This window comes from Monopterus albus, unplaced genomic scaffold, assembly GCF_001952655.1.
Source record: "Monopterus albus unplaced genomic scaffold, M_albus_1.0 scaffold31.1, whole genome shotgun sequence".
Taxonomy (NCBI): Eukaryota; Metazoa; Chordata; class Actinopteri; order Synbranchiformes; family Synbranchidae; genus Monopterus; species Monopterus albus.
This window is the reverse complement of record NW_018127911.1, coordinates 1,155,368-1,165,802: the sequence shown is the minus strand read 5'-3', so window position 1 is coordinate 1,165,802 and position 10,435 is coordinate 1,155,368. Positions and strand designations below refer to the sequence as shown.

The window sequence follows — 10,435 nt, the reverse complement described above, 5'->3', positions numbered from 1 at the left end:
CATTTGTACGTGAGTGTAGGTTGCCTGCCAGGGGTTGCAGCTTACAGCCTTGATCTAGACTCCTGCCTCTCTTGGACACCCCACTGCGCCTGCATCATTAATCAATAGGACAGATGAAGACAGATGCCTGCCGAGCTGTGAGGAAAAATGGTAGCTTGCATGCGTGTGCGAGTGTTTCTGGATCTGAGGAGGCTATAATGCCCTTGGGGAGAATGTGGCAGACATGATGCAAACCTTCAAGGCTTTCTGTCCACACAAAAATCATCTGTACTGGATTTGTTGTCTTGTACCACCAGAAAAAAGTCTGACTTCACTTGATAGATAATTTGCACAGACTGATGTACAGTATCTGCTGGGGCATTAACCCTAATATCATACAGCCTCTTCCATCCATACAAATCTGGAAAAAAAAAACTAAACAAATAGTGATTTTATGCTACAACTATCCCCTCTCTTCTACAGTGTCATAGCAGCCCCCCCCCCCCCACAAAAAAAAAAACAACCCAACCTCCAGAAAGTTAACCCTGTAGACAGGAAAATAAAACTCAATTACACACACACAGCTGTAATTACTCGTTCCCTCGTTCCCAACAGACACACAAACACCCATTAATATGTCTATCACACACCTTAAAACCTAAGCTATAAAAAACATCTCCAGGGCTTATTCAGAAATCTTTATAAAATGGTTTTAATATATCTTCAGGCACAGTCAAATTAAGTAGAAAAAAAAACTTCCACAAGCAGACGAGGCAAATCAAGTGCACTTCTTATATTTGTTTGAAATGTTTTCTGTCAATTAGTCTGTGGGGGGTACGTAACTGCAAGAGAAACACCTAAAAGTGCTACTCATGAGAGCAAATCAAAGGCAAGAAAAAAAAAAAAGGGGTGTCAAAACTTATAGCACACCTTTGCACATTATAAGGAGTTGTGTTTGTGGCAAATGTGATACAAGAAATCAATGCAGTGTATCTTGGTAAGTCAAAATTTGTCTAGTAGCATGAATGACTTGAGAAGAGCAGATATTGAAAATAATAAATAATGATTCATAATGCCCAAAGCATTAAAAAAAACAACATTTAGACTGGAATGACTTTTTCCCTGTACTGATATAATGATGTGGGTGGGTTTTTAATTCTTAAAGCTAAATTAGGGTTTATTTTGCTTTCCTGGTTCTCTAAATGGCCAAATGGACTGAAACTGAATGCAAAGCCATGGAAGCCATTTCTCCCTCAGAGCCCAAATCGTGCAAAACTGCTATCAGTGACTGCAAGGTTTTGCCCCCTCAGTGTACAGCAAGACCGTTTTTGTTTGTTTTCAATGTAACTTGTGATATTTGGCCAGGGCTCAGTGCCCTCTTTGTTAGCCATTGTGTGGAGATGAATGTATCTTTCTTTCAAATTTCATAAAGAGATCCACTGTGTGAAACCATAGAAGACCATTACACTATAAACTCTACACTCTATATGTGGTTATCAAGAATTGGATTCTCTTTATAAACTGATATAAAATCTTTGAATTAAAGTAATCTTTATCTATTAACGCATGGCCCACAGGTGTTATAAAATCAGCATTCTTAAATGATTTCTGCACCTCTCCAAAATGTTTTGACAGCTTTCACACATGAAAAAGAGCAAATCAGTAAGTTATTGATGTTTTTGTGATATGTGCCAAGATAAAGTGAGACTGGGGCACAAACAAAGCCATAGTGCTTCATTGTTCAAATTAGGGCAAAGCTGTTAAAAGGTGTGATGGATTTCTATCACTAGCAATAACATATTAGATCAAATGCGAACTGTGACTGCAAAGCATTCTACTTTATTGATAGCTCTGTAGGAAAACCAGCATCTCTTCCTCTTCACAGTAGGTTTATTTTTAACATTAGTGCATCATAGAAGATAAATTTATTTTTAGCAACTCAAAACTAAACCTTTGGTCTACTCATAGATAAAATAAATGTGCTTCTACCTGATATTATTCAGAGAATATTGTCATACGTCATCTGTCTTGCAAGTCATTTACAGAAAGAAGCATAATTTGACTACATGATGAAGCAGAAAGCGTGATACAGTAACTGCTGTTAATGCTTTAAATGAGCATTTTAAGTGGCTTGTGGATTTGTTGACTACAAAATAAGCATATTACTGCAAATTAAAACAATATTACAAACTATGTATGGAGTAATTGACTATTTTAATTCTTGACCTTAAAATTAAGTTGCCGAAAGAATAAAAATCCAGACATGAAATCCTGTGTCAGTTCCTAACCCGTGATGCCCTGATTGCACAGGCACATTGTGCAATTTGACATTGTACTAATGCCTGATGCTCAGACAAAGGAGCCAGAGCAAGCCTCAAGGGGGCAGATGACAAAAACTTCTAAACCATGGCCAGACATAATGCCCCCACCTCCTGCCAAAGCCTACAACAAATGCACAGCAGAGGGGGACTTATTCAGAGCATATTAGGCAGCTGAAGGAGGCCAGCCACTGAGGGACTCTCCCCACTCGGCTGCTCTAATCATCTGAGACGACCTCTCCAGAGGCAGACCCCTGCCCAATCTCCTTCCCGCCTACAAATCCCACCCACCCCTTTACACATGACCCAGACACATCCAGGAGCATTTACAAGGGCGGGCGGCCATGAAGTGGGGAAGGTGACCAAAATGAACAGCCCCCACGGGAGCTGTAGTTTAATTGTCCATCTTCTTGGTCCAAATTAAACAAGACCGAACACATTCAAATATCCACTCAAACACACACACGCACACACACCCTTCCCACCGCCACCCCGCTTTCAACAGCCTGGCACGTTCCACAGAGCATGCCATTGATGCAGAATGATGAGCGAGACCCCATTGTCTCATTATATTGTCTTCAATTAGGCAGGAGATGATGGGAGACAATGAGAGGAGCATTTGTAATCATGAGCCTCCCAAACTCATGCTGGGAAACAGAACTTCATTATGCCCAATGTTCCCTTGTCGACGATAAAACCCAAAATGTGTGGTTCATCCTTAGGAAGATTTCTAGTATAAATGGCTCGGAAAGAAGTGAGACACCAGGAAATACTGTAGGGGGTTCTGAAACTAAAGACAACAACAGACAAGGGTAGAGGCAACTCTTTCATCTCCACTGCAAGAGAACAGAAGGTTTCAACTTGAGAAATAGCACTCATCCTCTTATTACATGTTCCATTCACTGACCTGAACTTTCATCATATGCAAGTTTACTACTCTCATGTTTAAAGTTTTATAAGTCAGAATTGAGAGTGCTTTAGATAAGAGTTGAAAAGAATTGCTGTCAATACTTTAAGAAGTGCAAGAAGCTTTTTTTCTTCTGAGCCAGTTTTTGTGGGAGAAATTCACAGGTCTAAAGTGCATCCATGATGTCTGTTCATCTTCGTGACATAAATGTTGTACAAGCTTAGCTCTCAGAACAAAAGCTCTGGCAGTGGTTGTGTAAGCTCAGAGCTGTCTGTAGCATTGAGACTTCTTTAAGAAAAAGAAAGAAAAAACTTGAGAGCACATTATCTGCATTTACCTGAGAGCGTTCAGCTGAGAAATGACTCTAACCCGACATCTAGCTGGCTTTGTAGCTTACCCCACCGTTTAAATCGCATTCCACTATGGCTGTTAGGCTTTGATAGAACCATCCGACCGGACAAATTCTGCTTTCAAAAAAATTGTGCAAATGACTTCTTTCAACTGACATCGCAGCAGTATTGTTCCCCCATCCCTGACCTGCCACCCCCCACCATCACCCTATTTTTCCCCTCTCTCCTCAGGGCACAAAAAGCTAATCTGTGACAAACACTTGCACCAGCTCTGACACATTGTCAAACCAAAATTGAGGTGATTTTCTTTACTTTAAATCATGTACGTGAAGCATGAGCCATCAACCGTGGAGGACAAGGGGTTTAAAGAAATAGCTGTGTTTTCTCCTCATACACACTGCGGGGTTTATATGTTGGGCTTTCTTTTACCCATCAGCTGGTTTTCTACATGTACAGTATGAGAGAGGGACCACATAGATGTTTTGGTTTTGTCCATTTGCAGATCAAATCAGCCTCCAATGGGTGCCAGCAGGAGGGATATCTGTCAAGTCGAGCTGCCCTGGGGCTGAACAACCTTTCCTGCAAGGCCCCGTGCTCCCGTATCTGATTCCAGCAGACAGGGTGAGATGATGACCATGCCAGCCCGAGCCTTTGATTTTTTAAGTATATCCCTCTGCTTTCACGCTGCTTTATTGATCGACAACAGACCTCATTTTGTTCTTCAGCTAAAAGAGCACTTCGAGAACGCTCTGTTTGTAATGCGATCACTTAGATGAGGTTGGCAGAGAGGTGGACAGACGCTAATCCTCTTTTTTTTTTTTTTTTTTTCCTCCAGTCACCAGCCTCATCTGTGGTGATTTTTCTGAATTGCCCCTGTTGGGTTTCTCATTGCGTGAGGCCCAGATAACACCCCTCTCCCGGGCTATTTTAAAATGGATGGTCCGGACTATTCACGCTTAACTGTAAAAATACCTACTAAGGTTCGTGACCATCAAATTAATTAACAAAATAAATACCGACTACATTTAACATATGTTAAAGGTTAAATGAAATTAAACATAGACCACAAAACAGTTTGGTCAATACTGTCTGCGGGGCTGTTCAGCAGCATTGATTTTTAGTTTATTGATCAGTTCATGAATGCTTCTGACCACAGGCTTTGTGTTAAATGTGATCATCGAAATCTGCGGACCCAGCACATTCCTCCGTGTTGAACAGCATAACACAACAGCACAGAGTAGGGAGCATCTGCCTTGTCACTCCATCCAGATGGCAGCAAAAAGTATGTAAATTGGCTCATTAACCTTACAGCGCTTTAACCAGTGGGCCATGCAGAGGGCTCGTACCATTCAGGTTTTCTTGAATTTTATTAACACCCATTATTAGCATCGAGGAAACTTTCTCTAATGGCCTGAGGTGGTTCACGGTGGTGTTATCAAACATTATAATAATTATACATGACATCCCTCTGATTAACACTCCCGTGATTATTGCAGCATATGAGATCATCTTTTTTCTTCTGTTTAAAGACAGTCATCCATTTTCTTGGCAAAAAAATGGTTCAGCAAAAAAAAAAAAAAGAAAAGAAAGAGGGTCCAATGTTATCACAACATTCCCCAAGCAGGCATAGATCTTTAACCTTGACAATAGAATGGCATGAAGAAAAAGAAGCCAGTTTGGGGTGTGGGGGGTGGCGTTCCATACACCGTTTACCCCAGTGCTCGCAGAATGTGTGAAAAATGAGCTTGTAGTGTGTGTGTGTGTGTGTGTGTGTGTGTGTGTGGCTGTGTGTGAACTGCCAACAGTGAGGGCTTGCACCTGGAGCAGGGAGGAGCATGCGAGGGGTCAAAGGTCAACTTGTGGGCTAAACCAGATTGGAATTCTCACTCTTCCTAAGAAGGCTAGACAACCCCTGCAACTCCATCGCACAACATGGGCCTTTCACACCCCTTCCTTCCCATTCCTTCTTTCCTTCCTCTCCCGTTCACCTCCTTTTCTTTTCTCCTTGGGAAAAGCGCAGTAATCCATAACCCACTCAACTATCAGCAGCTCAATTATCCCTCTCATTCACCCATTTTCTCCCCTTGGACAGAGATTCAAAAACAGTTAACCTCTTCATGGCTGGGGACTTTTCCCAGGAAAGGGCACAGTGGTAACTGAATGACTTTGCCATTTACATTCCTGACCATGTCTTCCCTTAATGCATAAATCTGGTTACTGAAAGTCCTAATCTGTGGCTTTGTGATTGTCCAGTATTATTATCATTGATGTTGTTCTATCACACTATGAAACCATTTTATTTCAAGCAGGGTTTAACGTGACAATTTGGTAATGTTTACATAACACCCACTTGACCTACTTAAACCTTAATACATTTATATATAAACATGTTGACAGATTTGAGACGTTAAAGGAAATTGCATCTTTATAGAACCTAACATAATTATTTTTGTGTCAAAAAGAGTTGATAGTGCTATTCCGCAAACTAGTACAACTGGATTATTTCACAATGAGTGTCTATAAGCTATGGCGCATCCCCCAACATCCCCAGGCTTCAATAAAATGTTCTCCTCTCTCCCTTCGTTATGGAGGGGCCTCCTATTCATCTCCAGGTAGAAAGCCTCAAAGTGTTGGAGGGGAAAAAAAAGCTTGTTGCACCCACTGAGCTTTTTATTACTTCCCCTTCAAAGGCTGGTAGCAAAAGAAGACACATCCTCAATCTTCTTGATGCTATGATACACATACTCAGCTTGCAGAAAACACACACAAACAAATGGCAGGATTTGGGCTGGATCTCTGTACAAATGCCTGCTCTTCAAAACATCATATCTGATAATATTACATGGTTGGGATACCATTCCAGCTGTTGGGGGATAATCCTCTAACAAAACATGTTTATCAAAAATAGACACTGTTCGGAATAACCACCCAAAATATGCACAAAATTAGTAGCCCCGTGCGGGAAACAGAAAAACATTGCATACAAATTATATGTTCTGATTTTCACTGCGCTGTAAAGAAAAAAAAAGTCCAACAAAGGCTCCACACCAACCAGCCATTTTCCATTAAGCAAGCTAGCTGATTATCTAGCTAACCCAGCAGCAGCCAAATGATGTAATCCCTACCCAGCACACATCGAGAAAACAAAGACGTGTACTCCTCACAAGGAAAACACTCTCGAAGATGCATTTGTCTGTCAAACAAATCCGCATATTGAATCATTTTCACCAACTCCCACCTCAAATTAGTGTTGTGTACTTCCTATTTTTCAACATCAGAAGCCACCTTGCTTTACTCTCCAGTTCAAAGACCACAACCATCAGAGTCAAGTGCGACTAAGGTCCTTATTTCAAACCTCCAGTACAGAAAAAAATGGAATCTTCAGGCAGGAATGATGTTTTCTGTGTTTTTTGAAGCTCAAAAGATTCAACTTTGAATCATTACTAATGGGACAATGTAGTTTTAATGGACCTAATCCTTTAGAATTCCAAGATCGAGCCTCAGTGTTAACATTATTACACCGGAATAACTAAAAACAAAGAGAACATCAAGCTTCAGTGTTTCGTGTGCGTAGTACAGAGAAATTCTGTGATATACAGTGATGTGGTACAATTAAAGTAGTGCCCTAAAAATGCCAAGTAGGACAGCACATAAACATCAGCTTTGAATAAATTAAAAAACAAACAAACAGGCACTTATATTCTTGCAGACACTTGCCAGAAAAACATAACTGAACTCTCATGCACACACTCAAAAGTCTTTGATGTTGATGAGTGTGCGTATTGTTGTTGTGTGAGTCACCCCACCTTCCGTCCATGATCCATATACAGCAGTAGCTACAGGAGAAACTGCGATAAAAATGAGCCCCCCTTACCCTGCTCCCATCACACACATGCACAAACTCACAAACAACATAGCATGCCTTTGTTGTGGATGGAAAGAGACAGAGGCACAGGCAGGGCCAGCCAGGCCAACAGGAGGACAAAAAAAAGCAGCAGAAGAAGGAGAAGATGAAGAAAACCTAAAGCAACTAGCAGCGCCCCAGACAGACTGGAACTTCTCTTGATCATTATGTCTAGTCTTCAGGTGTCTGGGGTTGGGTTGACTGTAGGCGGTAGTTAGGTTGAGGGTGGTGGGAGGACTGAGTGGGGTGAGTATAGATAACACAGCAGTCAGACAAAGAGGGAAGAAGAGGGCTGCCTACATACCCCCAGCATCAAGGAAGGGATGGTGGGAGGCAAGGGAGGGAGCAACAAGAAGAAAAAGGGGTGGTTTAAAAATTTGATTAGACTATTCTTTGCTGAAGTGAGTTTCAATTTTTTTTTAGGTTAGTCCCCCTCCCTTCTCACTCCTCCAGAGCACTGCCTCAGAGAATGAGGCAGACAGATTTTATAAGTCCTAATTAAAGCCATCTGAATCCTTTCAAAACATCAAATGGCCCCAGTTCCCCAGTCTTTCACTCTGATTATGCAGAAATCAGAGGGCACCCATTGTTGCTTTGACTCTAAAATGTACATAAAATTTGCACTGCCTCTCCCCCCTCCTCCTCTGACCCCACTACCACCTTAATGTCCAATCAATAAAAAAAGGTTCTGTGAATGACATGGCCTCAGAGTGTCTGTCAAATTCACTGGAAACAACAGCCATAAATGCTTGTTAGGTGGAGCAACTCGTTTCAAAAAAAAAAAAATCATTTGAGTTGAACCCTATTCCTCTTCACCAGACCTCAATCTGAATTTAAGGGATTGGTTCTGGTCATATAATGCGTTTGAACTGACACATAAGGCTATTGAAGATCCACCCTTGTTTGCCCTGCCTGAAGTAAAGTGCAGCCCTATGTTAGTGCGCCTCAAGTACAGATTCTGTTTTCCTCATTGAGCAGTGTGGACCGGTTGCACAGCCTGCCTGCCTGGGGTCAGCGAGTTTACCCTGTGCTTTTTATCTATATTTCATGCTATGGCGCTACGCGAAGACAGCCACACATCCACAATGAGAGCATTCACACAGACGCACAAAGAATGGCGACAGGACATGATGAAGTTAGAGCTCACAGAAAAATCAAGTGAAGTCATATCAATTAAAAGCGATGGAACCTTATAAAGTGTTTTAAATGTTTTATTCACCTTTAAATGGAAACAAAAAGGGACAGAAAACAAACGGTGCAAAAGTGACGCGGAATCGTAAATGTCAAACTGAAGTTGACTCCAAAAAGGCAATAAATATTACTTTCCATAACAGTAAAGAGAAATAACAGATTAAGGCTAAAAAATACCGCCTACTTACGATTCATTCCAATAACTTCTGGCCGTTATTGTCTCGCCCCTGCGCCTCTCCGGTCGTTTGGAGACGAAAAAAAAAGTCTGCTCCTCCAGCGAAGCGGGGTGGTTCTCGTCGACCGAATGGTCAGCCTCATCTGATGGCGATAAAATGTACACACGACGACGCCTGGTTCATTTTGCCGAGAACAGCAGACGTCCGATTCCGCCGCTGTCAGGTCTTCAATGACGCCTTCACTCACCGGGATTGAGTGCTGAGAGTAGTGGGAGCGCACAGAAAGGCGTCATGTGAGCCGGGGAGAGGTGCGTCATTGGCCAGTCGGGTATATTGTATGATAAGGCTGCTCTATGCACCATTGGCCCAGGACCGGAGCAGAGGCGCCTCCTCTCATGGCTGTGCGCAAGAATGTGAGTGCGGAACACTGTTCATAATTTTCAGCAGCCGGGGGTGGGGTGGGGGGGGCATTAACTAACAAATTGTTCTAAAGATCTTCTGTTACTGCCATCGACGCAAGAGTTGCACAGAGGGCAGCGTAGCGGGATGCACACATTCCCTCTCCATGGAGAGAGGAGCGACTGAAAATGTGTGGTGAGTCTACATAGTTTGTGAGTCGTTGTCAGCTTGAAGTGAGGCAAAATGTGTTTATGGATTATGAAAACATGAGCCATAGTAAAGATGACACAAAATAGAAAAAAGAAACGCGGAAACAGTGGGAGATGGCATAATATCTTCAGTCAGTCATCCTTCATTCCATAAATTTAGCCACTGTAAGTTTCCACTAACTTGTTTTTTCAGTTCATATAGCACTGATAACGTTTTTAATATTTTATTTTGAAATGTAGTTCTGTAAACTGAAAACACGTGCATACTTGTATATGATTTTGGTGTGATCCAACATAAAAAGCACAACAACATTTTATATTGTAGGTTACTTGATTACAAAAGTAGGATTTAATGATCTAATTTTTGTTAAAGTTTCATTTGTTTCATTATTGCCCTACATAATTTTCTGGATAATGAACCGATGCAGGATGATCAGGAACAGTATTAACAACATAACTAACAAAGCAGTCAGCAGGTAGACCTCAAATGCAAGTCAATTTCACAGGTAAATGACAAAACTTGTAACAAAAGAGGAGGAAAGGCAAACTTTATATTAAAACCCACTGAGGTTTTTTATCACAAGTTCTGAAGCTAATAGGAGACAATGAACTAATTAAAAGGGATACTACCTAAATGTGCTACACTTAAAGCAAGAACATCCCTTTTACATGTATATAAACAAAGAAGGCATATTGTGTTTTACATATCCATGCTGTTCTACCCTCTTTTGTGTTTTGACATTGATTTACTGCACAGTGGGACTACGTAGAAGGCAGCAACACCTAAAAGAACATCCTCTATCTGATTCTCTGGAGTGTGGAGGCAGAGGAACTCCAGGTTCTGTATGGGGGGGAAATAGAGCGCGTGTAATCTGGAGCGTGCATCTTCCCTTGCACAGACTGCGGCATTAAATCAATATTCCGCAAAGCTTTCTCTTGTTTTCACATTCAATGACTGCTACCGTGATGCGCCGCGAGGGTCGAACAAAAATCAGGGAGCAG

The 10,435-nt window shown here is 41.6% G+C and overlaps 1 long non-coding RNA gene across 3 annotated transcripts in view; it reads right to left on the bottom strand.

Annotated features, from left to right (window-relative positions):
* LOC109958178 (uncharacterized) overlaps nucleotides 1–9,228 on the bottom strand; it is a 30,405-nt gene extending 21,177 nt beyond the window's left edge. For all 3 annotated transcript variants that reach the window (XR_002274638.1, XR_002274639.1, XR_002274637.1), the window contains exon 1: nucleotides 8,838–9,228. This is a non-coding gene — a long non-coding RNA (uncharacterized LOC109958178). The remainder of the gene's footprint in view (nucleotides 1–8,837) is intronic.
* Between the last annotated feature and the right edge of the window lie 1,207 nt (nucleotides 9,229–10,435).